A 16,153-nucleotide genomic window follows, 5' to 3' on the forward strand; every position below is an offset into this window, starting at 1 on the left:
CATCCATTTGACATCACACCATGAAAAAAGTGCTTAAGCAATCACAGTTTTGGCCGGCCAACATCAGAGCTGCTAATAAATTTTCTATGGAGCTCACTGACGCATCCCCACTTGACTACAGTATCTGTCCTCAATTCATAGACAAGTGGAAAACATGCAGACACAGGGGGGGGAGGTGACAGCAGATATGGGGAGGAAGAAGGGATGAATGATTGAATACATGACTGAATGAATGTAGTAATTAAACTAATAAATCAATTATTGTAATGAGACAACAGTATACAAGGCAGATTTTTAGTGAAAGCAGGAAAGAAGGACAGACTAGCCACGATAAAAGAAAAGAGATGTGTACATACTACATACGGTACACTATGTAAGTGAATCCTTGTGACTCTTATTACTTCTTAATTTCTGGTATTTTCCAAAGATATGTATTATCAGTATTTTTTTCATATCTTACTTCACTTCATATCTTAGTTCACTGATACGGCAACACACAGTATAGCTGATGAAAATGGTAATGTGATTATTTGGCGGGTAAACATTTGCTTGTAATAACTAGATGTAATGAATGAGTTAGAGCCCCATAGTGACTGAAAATTAATACTTGGGTGAGCACACAAAATAAATGGTGGTTTAATGCTGAACATACTCACATACACATTTTACATCCATTCACCCATTTGCTATATCACTTATCCATGGCTGGAGCCAATCCCAGCTGTCATAGGGCGAGGGTGGGGTACCAGTACCAGTACCGGTACCGGTACCCCAGGAATGGAACCCAGAACCTTTTTTCCTGAGAGGTGACAGCGTGTATTACTGTAACGCAGTGCTGTATAAAGAGCTGTGTACATTAGAACTGACACAAGCCACTGAAAACTCTAACAATCTTTGGCAAACAGTGTTAGTAGGATGCCAAATTACATTTTATGCTGAGCTGTTGCTCATGATGTTTGGATAACACTGTTATGCAAATGAGATGCCTCATTAGTGACTACAAAGTCCAGTATAATCAGACAACTAAGTTTTTCTAGCCCAAAATATCTGCACCAAAGTGAGTGTTGCCCTCAAATGTGTGTGTGTGCGTGTGTGTGTGCATTGTTATGCAATCTCGCACCTGGAGAACAGATATCGCTCAGTCTGTTGGGACACCGGGTCACACAGGTTTGTGTCATGGATGGCTGCTTGTTGGTAAAACACTGACATATTGGCACCCTATTAAAGTCGGTATAACGCTTCAATGTAGGCAGGCAATTGTACTTCTACACATCAAACAGAAATGAAGTAATATCAACTTTCATTAGATGTTTTTAGTTGCTAAATGTTCACCATGCAGCTAACTCTGTCATTTGCTGCTTGAAGACAGCTGTCTTCTGCCTGGGAAACAAGGGTGATGAGAGCATTAAGAGTGACAAAAAATCAAAACAATTAGCTGAATCTGCAGATCTATCCATCAGTTTTCATCCGCATATCCTGTCAGTTCATGGTGGCAGCAGGTTGAGCAAAGTAGACCAGACATCCCTCTCCACAGTGACGTTTTCCAGCTCCTGCTGTGGACTCCTGAGGTTCTCCCAGGCCAGCTGAGGTATATAACCTCTCTAGCATGTTCTGGTCTACACTGAGGCTTCCCATCACTTCCATGCATTCTGAGGTCCTAATCAGAAGCCATCTTTCATGGCCTTTCCATGCAAAAGAGCAGTCTATCTCACCTTATCTCTAAGGCCGAGCCCTACCATCCTGCAGGGAAAATGAATTTAAGCTGCTTGTACCTATGATCACATCCTTTTTGGTCACTACCCAGACTCATGACCATAGGAAAGGGTCAGAAAGAATTTGTCATGGTAATCCAGAGAGTTGCCTTCCAGTCCAGCTGCTGCTTTACTGCTGACACTGAAATGCTTGAATCGGCCACAAGAAACATTAACTCCTTCACTTGGGGCAGGAACTCCATCACAGGCCCAACTGAATCTGAAGAATTCATCATATTTCTCATTGCTATTTTCATTGTGACACGTTTCACATTAGGCTAAAATACATTATTTGAACAGTTGTTGATATGGAAATTAATTTAAGTATAATGTAACAACAAAACAACAATGAGAGAGAAGGAACATTGCACATTGGTTCATTTGTTCAACCAGCTGTGATTCCAGGCTGAAATATGGGCCCTCGCTCTGTCACAGTCTTTAGTAGCAATAATACCAGATCTTAGCCAAACAGAAGGTCTCCAATTCTGACCTCTCATGGGTGATCATCCACCGCACTGATCTGGAAATCTCCCCCAGTGCGCCTGCATTTGTGTGTGCCTGCATTTGCAGTACGTTGTATCTCCTCTCAACCACCTCAAGGTCAGACGCTCACACATGAACGAGTGACTCACTGAAAAGGAACATCACATACGATGTGCAATTTCAGAGCCGATCAGGAGCTTTAATGACATGGAATAAATGGATGACAGGCGTAAGAAATAAATGAGGGGGATTCAGCGTCAAGGAGATATAAGTAACACACTCATGTAACAATGGGGGATGGTTTCTGTTACAACTACTGACTAGCCAGACCTATTTCTGTGTAATGCATAGAAGTATACATCAAGTTGTCCTAAATGTGTGGGATGTACAGGACTTGAACCAAGCAGGAGATAAAGTTTGCTACAATTATCATGTGTGATCAACAAGCAGGAAGAAAGGAAGAGCTGAAGACAGAGGATGAAAGGAAGATGTGATTATAAAGGAGAGGAGGAAGGATTCATTTATCCCAATTACTACTTGATTGCTTCATTTGCACATGAAACAATGTGACAGCCAATTTTCCAGCATGTGAGCCGATGCTGTATGTTCACTACTGATAGAGCATCTGAGCTCTGTCAGGCTGTTGACTCCTGTTCTGGTTGTATTAAATGATGTTTTTTGTTACACTATGTGTCTGTTCATGGTGATTTATTTGAATCCCTTTTCTCTGTTGTACAACCATAATTTTAGGAAACACTGTTCAAAACAATTTCAAGATCCCATCCACTGAAAATCTAGTTTTGAACCTTGTTAACATGTCAGTGTGCTGTTTGTACCCTAAGGGAAATTCAACGGCATGACTGTGAATTTTCACCTTGGGAAACTGAAACAATCCATCCATCCTATTGCTTACATTGCTGTGCGGGGTTGGAGAGATCTGAGCTAATCCCAGCTGACATGGGGTGAGGGCAGGGTTCACCCTGGACAGGTCACCAGTCTCTCATAGGGGCAGTGAAACTATGACAGCCTCATAATGTGCCAGCCACAACCAGTTACAAGTTAACAGACATAACCCCATGGCATAAAATGTAATTTCCAGCCATCCAAATGGCTCGAGTACAGTTTAGCAACCTGGTCCTCAAATCATGCTGAGAGCAATGCCAGAGGAGGAAGAGGATGAGAGCAGAGCCTCGCTCCTCTGCCGAACATATTACAATTGTCCTGTCCACTGACAACAAAGTGAATCATTTCAGAGCCAGGATCAGATTCCAGAGAGACATCAGAAATGTAAATCTGTTTGACAGAGTCGTGACCATGTTGTGCAGCTGCCTTGATTGTCCATTCACTGCATGGACTAAACAGACTATTAAGGGAAGACCCTTGACAGGGCTTTGTGAGTCAGTTTTAATGATAAATGCTACAGTACAGGAAGCTCAGGGTTTTGGCTCTGTTATCTTTGACAGCACAGACCCTGTTTTTTCATCGTTACTCTCAAGTCAAAACGGTACACAGATACAGAGCAGGGGTCTCATTTATAACCGCTGCGTACGCACAAAACGGGGCTGAAAGTGGCGTACGTGACTTTTCACGCCAAGGTTGTGATCTATAAAAAACAAACTTGACGGGAGAATGTGCGCAGCTCTAAGCAAACTCTGAGCCATGTGTACGCATGGTTTGAAGGAAAAGGGGAATTGGCGACACAGACGGTGTGGTGGTGAACTGAAGTCAGACTCAGGAAATGTAAAGTGAGAAGAACGATTATGTTTTTATTATCGGCCGTCACACATTTAATTTCAACCCGTATGCGTTAGATCCATGTTGCCACGGTGATTTAATTCAACAATTTTGCATCGGACTGGTGTTTCAGAAACATCTTCTTAGAATCTAACTTAAAATTCAAAATCAAAATTCCTTCTCTATATTTAATGACCACCGTCTCTCCGTCATATTGTCCACTCCCAGAGCGCAGGAGGAGGAGAGGACGCCGCGGCTGCATGGAATAAATACATGGTGTAAATAACTATGTTCCTATGATACTGTGAACATATGACCGAGAGTCAATTAAATCTCAAACCCTGGGGAAAAAAATCCAGTAATCGTTCCCACAATTGTTACATTCTGTTTTCTTGTTATCAAGAGAAGTGTCATGTTTGATCATTCCTCAGAATGTAACTGATTCTGCTAATTATTCAAAGTTTTATCGATCAGTCTAATTACTGTAAATACATAAATACAGCGGTGAGCCCCGTGCGTAATTCTGCACCACGGCACCGCTGGAGGAGAAAGGAGGGAGAGGGAGACCATGATGAATGGTTAATAACTCGTTTCAGATTAAAACTGTTGTCATTGTTGTAACTATGTGCCGAACCGGGTCCAGCATGTGAGAGGGCAGTGCACCAAAACAACACCGCGTGCGCTCTGAGCCGCTGACGCCGTTAACAGCTGCAGCAACACGTCACGTCGCCACTTTCACACCTGCAGCCAATTCACAACACAGACAGAATAAGAGCACGTCAGGCTCATTGACATGCAGATCGCATTCATGTGGTGGTTTGCATTGACCATCTACGGTTAAAACAGGGCGTGTACAGGGCGGAACGTGAAGCTGATTCAGCTGCGCACACTTGTAGGAACTCTGTGATTTATAAAGAGAAGTTTGCTTGCAAGTGTGCGTACGCAGGGTTTTATAAGTCTGAATATTTACTGGCGCACGCAAAACATGGCTTTTGGGCGTACGTACACTTTTAGTAACGATCCCACGCACAGTTTTATAAATGAGACCCCTGGTGATTAGCGGTAACTTCAATAAGACCAATTGAGGAAAGGTCATGACAGCGTATATAACCCAGATCATTTACCATGATGCCATCTTGCTACCCCCAAATGCAAACAGATAGTGATGAAGGAGCTATGATGCTGGTCTACGGAGCCCGGGTTATAACATGCAAGAAAAAAATCATAATTCGTTCCCACGAAATACTAATTTGTGGCCACGAAATATCAATTCGTTCCCACAAAATAGATGTAACGTGCGCACGGAATACTCATGTACTCCTGGACACATAGGCGCCGATTTCGTGGGCGCTCCGGTGCACGAGCACCCACTGACCAGGTTGAGCACCCACTGGGGGGGCACACCACCAGATGTGCATTTCTCCGTGCAGTGCCTTGGCCCCTCAGCTGTGTGTCTGTGGGTAGCTCGTGTGTGCGTAGCCTGTGTGAATGTGTGTATTAATCCCTCTGTTCAGCATCTCTGTTGAGATGAATAAACACAAATCGCCGCAGAGCGCGAGCCTGGCACAGAGGAGCACGCTCTGGCACATCTGGCACAATCAGTTAACGGCACCGAAAGGAAACCTCTCCCTGTAGCTCGGCCGTGCTAACGGCGGCAGCGCCAGTCCCGATGCCGCCGCTGTGCACCAGCTGCCGGTAGTGAGGCGGTGCCAGTTGCCGTCGTCGCTGTACCTGTGGCTGTGTGTCGGGGAGAGGATCAGGAAGACTCGACATGGCACCGGTATCAGTAATAATGGCGGCAACACATTCTGTGCTTCTGTACTGTGCTTCTCTGAATCCTAGTGGCTGAGCAGCTCACGGCGGTTACAACTACTTGTAGTTTCTAAGCGGAAGGGAGTGGGGACGAGGCGGGACAACAAGGAGCAGGGGAGACGAGGGGATTGGATGGAGGGTACGAGCCAATGCGAGTTTACCGTGACGGTTGGATAGCTTTATGCAGGCCCACAGCTGATAGACTGAATGGATTTTTTGGGTTCTTTTTGCTATTCATATTGTGTAGATCGGACTACAGGACCATAATCGCCATATAAACGATGTTAATAATAATTACCAATCTTCCAAGTCATAGACCATAGCTTTAACCCTTTAATTAAACGTCCCATCATTCCAACAATCTTTGTCTCCTAAGGTCGGAATGGCGGTATTTTTTTCTTTTTTAAACATGTTGGAATTCCGACAAATCTTTTAAAAACGACCTCCCCCCAAAAAAACAAACAAACAAAAAAAAACGATTTTGCACGGCGCAAAATAGCAGTTTGTCCATGTTTGTCCAGTGCATCTCATTAAAGGTGTACAGAAATGGCCGTTTGTCCTGTTTGTCGCGCCGAGTTGTCACGAGCTGCAACACGAGTTTACCCGAGTAAGGAAAACGAATTTGATTGGTCGTTATCGAGCGGGCGGGATATTCAAAGCTTGGGGCGAGCCCGAGCTCCGTGTGTGTGTGCGTGTCTCAGACGTTTGAATGACGGATTACGGATCCAATATCAGTGGCTGGTGAATCGTGTACAGGCTGACGTATAATCCGTGCGCCTGCATTATCCAATGCGAAAAAAAAAAACACATTTTCATCCCGGCTTTACTCAAAAATAGAATTTTGCACAAAGTTTGGCCTACATCGTCTGATAGATGAGTTATTACACTAATTTTATGACCCAGAGTGGGCTTAAATTCAATTTTCTTTTCTGTACACCTTTAAAGCACACAGATTGGTCAGATAATTCAAACGGCAGACGACATCAAAGCCTCAGATTTTACTGATTTTTAAGCAGAGAGACTCCACAACCTCGTAAACCAACTTTAATAATCTATTATAAAAATAGTAGGTAAGTAGCCTAAGTAAGCTAAGTGAGCAGAAATACAGTGTCGGTGACCTGTCACAGCTGAGTGGAGTGAAGCTCTCAGACCCCATGCGTCTTTATGCACATAGCAGAGTAGCTACATATTGACTGAATTTAATCTTCTGTATTTTGACGGCGCCACAGTCTAGTCAAAAGCGCGTAGAGGGTCCGGCAGCGCTCCTGTCCATACATTTTTCATGTTTTAAAACATGTAGGCTACAGATGTGATAGAGTCAGTGAAAGCTTAATTAATAAACACAAAGTCTGGGCATCAGGAGGAGAGGCCTTGAACGGGAAGCAGACCATGGTGGTTTTCAATCACACACTCCGAACCGACTTTAGAAAATATACTATTTCAGGGGGGGGAAAGGCTTACAAACATGGACCAAAACGGCTCTATAATGCGCACAAAAATCAAAAAAGAAACGGAAATTAACTGTAGAAAAGGCCCCAAAGTTACTACTATTTGTTGCTGTTAGATGTGTTAGTTATCATTGATGTGTGAGCAGGGCCCCCTGCTGGGCTTATAGCGTAATGGCCGCACTCGGTCACGTGGCAGTGTTTTTGGCTGCAGTGAGTGACGGGAGTGAGGAGTAACCGTAGGGTCATCTGTTCGTGCTTTGGCGGCTGTCTGTGCGTGAATGAAGCATGTAAGCAGAGAAGCCTAGAAGGACTTTGATGTAAGTACGTCTGGAAGAGTTGTGAGAGTGTTGGATGTATGCTGCTGCATTGGTGGACGTTTGGGCTGTATGATGTGTGATTATGATCGCTAATGTCCACTAGCTTAATTTACGAGCCAATGTAGCTATTAAGTGTCACGTGATATGCCCGTGTTTTGATCGTTATCATGTTGGTTAATCAGCGCGCTGTTGCGTAGTGTGTTGTGTTAGTTAGTTATAAGAGGGATTTATGACTGTGTTCATGTTATGCTTCTCTGATAGTGCTAGTTAGCTAAGCTATTTACCTAGCTTTAATTGTGTCAGTGCTAAATGCTACTGAATCTGAGCTAAGTGGTTTGATTATTTACTCATTTATTTATTTGTCATTTCTTTATGTTTAGAACCACTGAACAATCGCCTGTAAGGAGAAATAAACAGGATCAGGCACATTAAGTTCTTTATTGAGTCTCTGAAGATTTGGCTGAAAGTGGTGTCCTGGCCGACACACCGAAGTAGATAGTCAGTGATACCCCTGAACCAGCTGCATACACCTAGGGTCTCCACTACTACATTAACTAAAAAATGAACTAAACAGCATGAAGTGGTCAAAATTTGTGTGTTACGCATGCCATGTGCATCTGGCACGCGCGTCTTGGAGCTCTCCCACGTTGGTTTGTGAATGAAAGCTGTAGGCTACAGTGTATGTGAAATGTATTATTTAGGCCTATTATTATTATTATTAACATTATATTGTTGCTGTACGGAGTCAAATACGACGAAGAGTCAGTCGCAAAACGTTGTCTTTTGAATAAAAAAATATTTTTCTACTTTGGGAGAATAGAGTAGTTAGTGGCACTGTCCGTGAGAGAGAGAGAGGGAGGGAGAGAGATGGTCAGGTTATGTCAGATGAATTAGTCCTCTAACACAAACTACAGTACAGTTTGACTTGTCAGTGTTTCCAGTAGGATGTAGTTAATGGGCAGTGCAGCATAGGGGTCCAAGTTGTTTGGGGAGCTCTCCCCGGTGCTGATCGCCCGCGGCGGATGCATTTCCACAACGACGATGCGCAGCGACCGGCTTTGCCTCTTTCTTTACATTTTTTTCCCACCAACTTTCCTGCTTGTGTACATTTTTGTCCTCCATCTTATGACACGCACTGTCCCGTCCCTAGTTAATATAATGCGGCACGGTGGCACAGTGGTTAGCACTGTTGCCTCACAGCAAGGAGGTCCTGGGTTCGAATCCCCGGCTGCCCAGGTCCTTTCTGTGTGGAGTTTGCATGTTCTCCCCGTGTCTGCGTGGGTTGGTTTCCCCCACCACTAAAAACATGCCAGCTAGCCTGATCCTCCAGTCAGTGCCCCTGACCAAAGGCACTGGCTCATAATCTGGAGTTGGTACCCGGGCGCCGCACCGTGGCTGCCCACTGCTCCTCAGGGATGGGTTAAATGCAGAGAAAGAATGTCACTGTACTAGCTGTATTATGTGACAAATAAAGTACCTTTACCCTGCAGATTGGCAGCTGACTTGAGAACCTAATGCATAACTGTGGTTTACTATTGCGCATTTCCTTTTGCTGCTATAATAAACATTTGCCTATTGATTGTGATACAAATATGATGGAAACTGTTAATAACAAACGTGCATCAAAATTACAGAAAGAAGTGGCAGGCAGCGAAGTGAAGTTTTGCTCAGTGCAGTAGTGATGGGAATTCCGGCTCTTTTTGGAGAGCCAGTTCTTTTGGCTCGGCTCACTAAAAAGAGCCGGCTCTTTCGGCTCCCAAGTGGCTCCTCAGATTTTCTGTTGCTTAAAGTATATTTATCACCAAAATAATGCAAAACTATGTGTAAAATGAATTACTAGTGTAAAAAACGAACATTATATCAAATATTTATCATTTATATGCCTTTATTTACTCAACACACTCAACCTTGAACAGAGTGCTATAAAAATAAATTATAAAGTAGGCCTATAAAAAACAAAGACCCATCCAGGGCTCCAGACTAACTTTTCTTTTGTAGCCTACTTGTGGATGAACACTTCTCATGTGCCTGTGCAGGTTGTCTGTGGAGCCTGCTCCATATGAGATTTTCACCTTGAACTGCTTGCTTATTTAAGTCTCCCAATGAGGAGCCGGCTCCCGTCGTTCACTTCAAAGAGCCGGATCATTCGCGACCGACACATCACTACAGTGCATAGGGAGAGCGAGCGTGAGAGTGGCATGAGCAGAGCAGAGCAGCAGATAGCCTAACGGCTCCACAAAATGACACAAACAGGAAAGCTGGTGGCAAAAAAAAAGAGAAAAGAGGCAAACACATAAGCCGTGAGTCTCCTTCGCCTCAAGCCTTTCCAAGCTGACCCCTAAAGACCATCAATCAATTTTTACTGCCATATTCGATTAAAAAAATATGTCTATTCCATAGCCTATGGGCTTTAACACTAGAACCGCCAACATTCTAATCCCCCTTAAAACGCCACAGCGGTCTCCCAGACCGTCACGTGTAATTACATTGTTTCCAGTCGCAAACAGTTCTGTAAGTGGAAAAAATAAGATTACATTTTTAGTAGTAGTCCTTCATATCATGTTGTGTTGGGGTCTTGATTGGATGTGGTTGGGGGGTTAGACTGAGTGATGTTACAGCACCACCTGTTGCACCTACGGCACACATGTCTGCCTACAGTTGAAAGTGACGCAGACACGTGTGCTGCTCTCATGTCAAGAGTCGATGTTGCTGTTCACTGGATTTTTATTTTTTCTAGGTCAGTTTGTTATCAACTCCAGTGTTTTACAGTTGTTCTACCTGGATATTATGTAATTTAGGCTCCACGCCCACAGAAACCTGTTATTACCGGACTGGACAGCAGCCGAGAGAATTATTATTACCTACGTTATAATTCAGTAATCATTATAAACGAGAGTGAGTAGGCTATATATATATGGCGCTTTATATCTAACACAGACTAATCATGATCTAGTCTGTCCTGAGCCCACAAAATAAAGTTTGTGAAGTGTCTGTGTAACGGAGCTCCGCGCATCTCCGTTACAGTCCACGCACCTCCGTTACATCTGCATGGAGCACACGTGTGCAGCTGGCAGCTGACAGATGCATATCTGACAGATGCAGCTTACAATTTCCTCATACCTGAGCCACCATCCAATCCTCCCTCCCTCACGTCCCAAGGAATCTCCTGGACATATCCTGTATTCTGTGATTTTCCTCTTTTCTTTTCTAAACGGCCTGTTTCAGTTTCTGCCCGTATACACCCGGTGTCTCCTCCCTCTCACTCTCTCTCTCTCTCTCTCTCTCTGACTCAGACTCTCTTTCCCGATTGGCGTTTATAGCCATATAGGAAAACAATAAGTGAAAGAGAAGAAGCGCGAAAACTGCAAAATGGAAACATTGTAATAATTGCTGTGTGATGACAGCTGGACGCAGCGGTCTAATAACTGCCGTTCATGTGCAGCAGTCTGTGGGACCGCTATTGGCGGTCCGAGGTATAATTGCTCAGAAATCGAGTGTGTTTCATTTTAATAAGTTGCAAGCTTCAGAAACCATCAAACACTTGGGAAAAGTCAGGGACTGATAGACCTGTAGGTTTAATGTAAACAAAGTAATTTGCATAACAAAAACACAAACGGTCTGTGAGACCGTCTTGGCGGTTCTAGTGTTAATCACCAAATGATTTGCTGTGAATAATTTCGTTTGTTGTAATGATTGTGAGCATGGACAACAGACGTCTTGTCTGTTCATAGACTGTAAAAAGAATGGACGTAGTGTCCGTGACGTCACCCATTGGTTTTGGGGTGTCGTTTTTGTGACTCAAATATGGCGGCCTGAACAGCGCTGCCCACTGGCCTCGAAGCAGCTGTTCACGGAGCTGCTCGGACCTGTCACTCAACGTTTCCGCGCCCTAATTGGTCAGAGTTTTAACCTAATAACAGTAAAACGGTAGAGTTAAAAAAAAATTCACCCCCCTCAGAGTGTGTGCGGGGGTAGAAACTATCGATTGAGAAAAAAAAACGTTCTGACACCAGGCTTTTAACATGTTTATTGAGGGTGTAAAATCGGCAATTTTAACATGGGGGTCTATGGAGAATGCTGCTTTCTGACACCAGCCCCCAGAGGAAGCCGGGGGGATTGCAGTTTTTTGAACGCGGAAGTGAGCTTCACTTCTCAGACCCACAACTGCCCCCTTGGTCTGTTGATATGCTGACCCAAATGTCATTTTACATGTAAGTGGAGCTGAACATGCAGACGCACAGAGGCATGCATAAAACACATATTTTGACTACTTCATGCTGTTGCTATTTTTTTTATTTATTTTTTTATATTTCCTTTGGATTTTTGTGCGTATTATGAAGCCGTCCTGGTCCATGTTTGTAAGCCTTTTTACCAGGAGTAAATTCCTCAAAGTTGCAACTGACATCGGAGTGTGTGATTGTAAAACCACGACGGTCTGCTTCCGTTCAAGGCATCTCCTCCTACGGATGGCGAGACGTTGTGTTTGTTTATTTATTAAGCTTGCACTGACTGTATCACATCTGTACACATGTCTTAAAACATGAATAAAATACGAAAACAAACAAACACACACACACACACACACACACACACACCACCACTTGGAGTAACACACATTTCCTTATGGAAACTAAAGCCTTGTTGGAATGGCAGGACGTTTGCATGTCGGAATAATGGTATGTCGTAATGGTGACATGTCTGAATAGTAGAATGTCGGAATGGCAGCATGTAACCATTGTTAAAGGCCCCATGCTGTGCACTTTTCTCTGGGTTTATTTGCCTGCTGATATCCCTAACAAGATGTATCATTGGTTTTGAGTACCTGTGATCTGCTTAATATCGTTTATATTGCCCCTTTCTGTTGCCTCTTTCTGGAGCTCTAGCAGGCACAGGTCATTTGGCCAATCAGAAGAGAGAATGAGAACCTCTCCTCTGAATGGCTCACTGTTTTTGAGTGGCATGTGCTCGGGCCAATCACAGGCAAGTAACTGAAACCTAAGCTGCATTCATAAAAATTGAAAAAAAAAAAAAACTGGTCACGGTGGGCGGAGTTACCTTGTGTGTGACATCACAAAAAGGAGGAAGTGCTATCTGCTTGTCTTAAAGAGAATGTTCCTACAAATGGGCGGTGTGTGTTTCTCCGTTTATGACCAGTTTGATGCATGGGGCAGTACGTGGCACAGAGACCTCCCCAAGCACGAAAAAATAACCAAAATCACATTTTTCATGCCATGGGGCCTTTAACACAGAATTGTACTATTTACTGTACTGAATACTTGGGGCTGCATCAACACGGGGTGGCATGAAGCAAATTACCTGTGGCACTGCTGAGGTGTTATGGACGCCCATAACACATATTGTACAGTTATGTCGAGGACGGGGGGAAGTAAAACATCCTGTCTGTGCAGAATTGCCGTGACCCGGATTCGAACCGGGGTTGCTGCGGCCACAACGCAGAGTACTAACCACTATACGATCACGGCGACTAGGTTTATGGACTGTTTGAAGACCCAGCATATTTACCAGCTCCTGACTTCTGTTTTGCCTCAAGGGCCTGTCCTTAGTGTTTCACAAACTCCAGCCATATCCTAAATATTAACTTCATGTGACTTTGTTGGCTTTCTGTGTCCACAACTATGCCACTTAGTTTTGGCTAGGTGTTTTGCTTTACATCATTAAGGGGTAGAGATTTCTAATTGGTTAAGTTATGGACAGACATGTGACCAGTTAAAGGATTGACCGAGCTAGCCAGGAGTCGAACCTAGAATCTTCTGATCTGTAGTCAGACGCGTTATCCATTGCGCCACTAGCCCTCTGAGGACCAGGTGGTTGGATCACCTGAGTTGTCACAGAATAGAGAGTCAACAGTTGTAGTGATGTCGAGGACGGCGGTAAGTAAAACATCCTGTCTGTGCAGAGTTGCCGTGACCCGGATTCGAACCGGGGTTGCTGCGGCCACAACGCAGAGTACTAACCACTATACGATCACGGCGACTAGGTTTATGGACTGTTTGAAGACCCAGCATATTTAGCAGCTCCTGACTTCTGTTTTGGCTAAAGGGCCTGTCCTTAGTATTTCACAAACTCCAGTCATATCCTAAATATTAACTTCATGTGACTTTGTTGGCTCTCTGTGTCCACAACTATGCCACTTAGTTTTGGCTAGGTGTTTTGCTTTACATCATTAAGGGGTAGAGATTTCTAATTGGTTAAGTTATGGACAGACATGTGACCAATTAAAGGCTTGACCGAGCTAGCCAGGAGTCGAACCTAGAATCTTCTGATCCGTAGTCAGACGCGTTATCCATTGCGCCACTAGCCTGCAGTGAACAATGTTGTTGGATCACCTGAGTTGTCACAGAATAGAGGGTCAACAGTTGTATAGTGATGTCGAGGACGGCGGGAAGTAAAACATCCTGTCTGTGCAGAGTTGCCGTGACCCGGATTCGAACCGGGGTTGCTGCGGCCACAACGCAGAGTACTAACCACTATACGATCACGGCGACTAGGTTTATGGACTGTTTGAAGACCCAGCATATTTACCAGCTCCTGACTTCTGTTTTCCCTCGAGGGCCTGTCCTTAGTGTTTCACAAACTCCAGTCATATCCTAAATATTAACTTCATGTGACTTTGTTGGCTTTCTGTGTCCACAACTATGCCACTTAGTTTTGGCTAGGTGTTTTGCTTTACATCATTAAGGGGTAGAGATTTCTAATTGGTTAAGTTATGGACAGACATGTGACCAATTAAAGGCTTGACCGAGCTAGCCAGGAGTCGAACCTAGAATCTTCTGATCCGTAGTCAGACGCGTTATCCATTGCGCCACTAGCCCGCAGTGGATCATGTTGTTGGATCACCTGAGTTGTCACAGAATAGATGGTCAACAGTTGTATAGTGATGTTGAGGACGGCGGTAAGTAAAACATCCTGTCTGTGCAGAGTTGCCGTGACCCAGATTCGAACCGGGGTTGCTGCGGCCACAACGCAGAGTACTAACCACTATACGATCACGGCGACTAGGTTTATGGACTGTTTGAAGACCCAGCATATTTACCAGCTCCTGACTTCTGTTTTCCCTCGAGGGCCTGTCCTTAGTGTTTCACAAACTCCAGTCATATCCTAAATATTAACTTCATGTGACTTTGTTGGCTTTCTGTGTCCACAACTATGCCACTTAGTTTTGGCTAGGTGTTTTGCTTTACATCATTAAGGGGTAGAGATTTCTAATTGGTTAAGTTATGGACAGACATGTGACCAATTAAAGGCTTGACCGAGCTAGCCAGGAGTCGAACCTAGAATCTTCTGATCCGTAGTCAGACGCGTTATCCATTGCGCCACTAGCCCGCAGTGGATCATGTTGTTGGATCACCTGAGTTGTCACAGAATAGAGGGTCAACAGTTGTATAGTGATGTTGAGGACGGCGGTAAGTAAAACATCCTGTCTGTGCAGAGTTGCCGTGACCCGGATTCGAACCGGGGTTGCTGCGGCCACAACGCAGAGTACTAACCACTATACGATCACGGCGACTAGGTTTATGGACTGTTTGAAGACCCAGCATATTTACCAGCTCCTGACTTCTGTTTTCCCTCGAGGGCCTGTCCTTAGTGTTTCACAAACTCCAGTCATATCCTAAATATTAACTTCATGTGACTTTGTTGGCTTTCTGTGTCCACAACTATGCCACTTAGTTTTGGCTAGGTGTTTTGCTTTACATCATTAAGGGGTAGAGATTTCTAATTGGTTAAGTTATGGACAGACATGTGACCAATTAAAGGCTTGACCGAGCTAGCCAGGAGTCGAACCTAGAATCTTCTGATCCGTAGTCAGACGCGTTATCCATTGCGCCACTAGCCCGCAGTGGACCATGTTGTTGGATCACCTGAGTTGTCACAGAATAGAGGGTCAACAGTTGTATAGTGATGTTGAGGACGGCGGTAAGTAAAACATCCTGTCTGTGCAGAGTTGCCGTGACCCGGATTCGAACCGGGGTTGCTGCGGCCACAACGCAGAGTACTAACCACTATACGATCACGGCGACTAGGTTTATGGACTGTTTGAAGACCCAGCATATTTACCAGCTCCTGACTTCTGTTTTCCCTCGAGGGCCTGTCCTTAGTGTTTCACAAACTCCAGTCATATCCTAAATATTAACTTCATGTGACTTTGTTGGCTTTCTGTGTCCACAACTATGCCACTTAGTTTTGGCTAGGTGTTTTGCTTTATATCATTAAGGGGTAGAGATTTCTAATTGGTTAAGTTATGGACAGACATGTGACCAGTTAAAGGCTTGACCGAGCTAGCCAGGAGTCGAACCTAGAATCTTCTGATCCGTAGTCAGACGCGTTATCCATTGCGCCACTAGCCCTCAGTGGACCATGTTGTTGGATCACCTGAGTTGTCACAGAATAGAGGGTCAACAGTTGTATATTATGCAGTGATGTTGAGGACGGCGGGAAGTAAAACATCCTGTCTGTGCAGAGTTGCCGTGACCCGGATTCGAACCGGGGTTGCTGCGGCCACAACGCAGAGTACTAACCACTATACGATCACGGCGACTAGGTTTATGGACTGTTTGAAGACCCAGCATATTTACCAGCTCCTGACTTC

General features: G+C 44.4%; 12 non-coding genes across 12 annotated transcripts; all 12 read right to left on the reverse strand.

Moving 5' to 3' along the window:
- Positions 1–12,956: 12,956 nt before the first annotated feature.
- On the reverse strand, positions 12,957–13,028 carry trnah-gug (transfer RNA histidin (anticodon GUG)). Its single transcript has one exon. It is a non-coding gene; the product is annotated as a tRNA-His (tRNA).
- A 257-nt stretch (positions 13,029–13,285) lies between these two features.
- Positions 13,286–13,358, reverse strand: trnac-aca (transfer RNA cysteine (anticodon ACA)). Its single transcript has one exon. It is a non-coding gene; the product is annotated as a tRNA-Cys (tRNA).
- Positions 13,359–13,465: 107 nt separating this feature from the next.
- trnah-gug (transfer RNA histidin (anticodon GUG)) lies at positions 13,466–13,537 on the reverse strand. The gene has a single exon. It is a non-coding gene; the product is annotated as a tRNA-His (tRNA).
- Positions 13,538–13,794: 257 nt separating this feature from the next.
- Positions 13,795–13,867, reverse strand: trnar-acg (transfer RNA arginine (anticodon ACG)). The gene has a single exon. It is a non-coding gene; the product is annotated as a tRNA-Arg (tRNA).
- Positions 13,868–13,976: 109 nt separating this feature from the next.
- Positions 13,977–14,048, reverse strand: trnah-gug (transfer RNA histidin (anticodon GUG)). The gene has a single exon. It is a non-coding gene; the product is annotated as a tRNA-His (tRNA).
- A 257-nt stretch (positions 14,049–14,305) lies between these two features.
- Positions 14,306–14,378, reverse strand: trnar-acg (transfer RNA arginine (anticodon ACG)). Its single transcript has one exon. It is a non-coding gene; the product is annotated as a tRNA-Arg (tRNA).
- Positions 14,379–14,816: 438 nt separating this feature from the next.
- trnar-acg (transfer RNA arginine (anticodon ACG)) lies at positions 14,817–14,889 on the reverse strand. The gene has a single exon. It is a non-coding gene; the product is annotated as a tRNA-Arg (tRNA).
- Positions 14,890–14,998: 109 nt separating this feature from the next.
- On the reverse strand, positions 14,999–15,070 carry trnah-gug (transfer RNA histidin (anticodon GUG)). Its single transcript has one exon. It is a non-coding gene; the product is annotated as a tRNA-His (tRNA).
- Positions 15,071–15,327: 257 nt separating this feature from the next.
- On the reverse strand, positions 15,328–15,400 carry trnar-acg (transfer RNA arginine (anticodon ACG)). Its single transcript has one exon. It is a non-coding gene; the product is annotated as a tRNA-Arg (tRNA).
- Positions 15,401–15,509: 109 nt separating this feature from the next.
- trnah-gug (transfer RNA histidin (anticodon GUG)) lies at positions 15,510–15,581 on the reverse strand. Its single transcript has one exon. It is a non-coding gene; the product is annotated as a tRNA-His (tRNA).
- A 257-nt stretch (positions 15,582–15,838) lies between these two features.
- On the reverse strand, positions 15,839–15,911 carry trnar-acg (transfer RNA arginine (anticodon ACG)). The gene has a single exon. It is a non-coding gene; the product is annotated as a tRNA-Arg (tRNA).
- Positions 15,912–16,027: 116 nt separating this feature from the next.
- Positions 16,028–16,099, reverse strand: trnah-gug (transfer RNA histidin (anticodon GUG)). Its single transcript has one exon. It is a non-coding gene; the product is annotated as a tRNA-His (tRNA).
- Positions 16,100–16,153: the final 54 nt, after the last annotated feature.

Source organism: Trachurus japonicus, chromosome 24, assembly GCF_045865225.1.
Source record: "Trachurus japonicus isolate A0001 chromosome 24, Traja_1.0".
In the NCBI taxonomy this organism is placed as follows: Eukaryota; Metazoa; Chordata; class Actinopteri; order Carangiformes; family Carangidae; genus Trachurus; species Trachurus japonicus.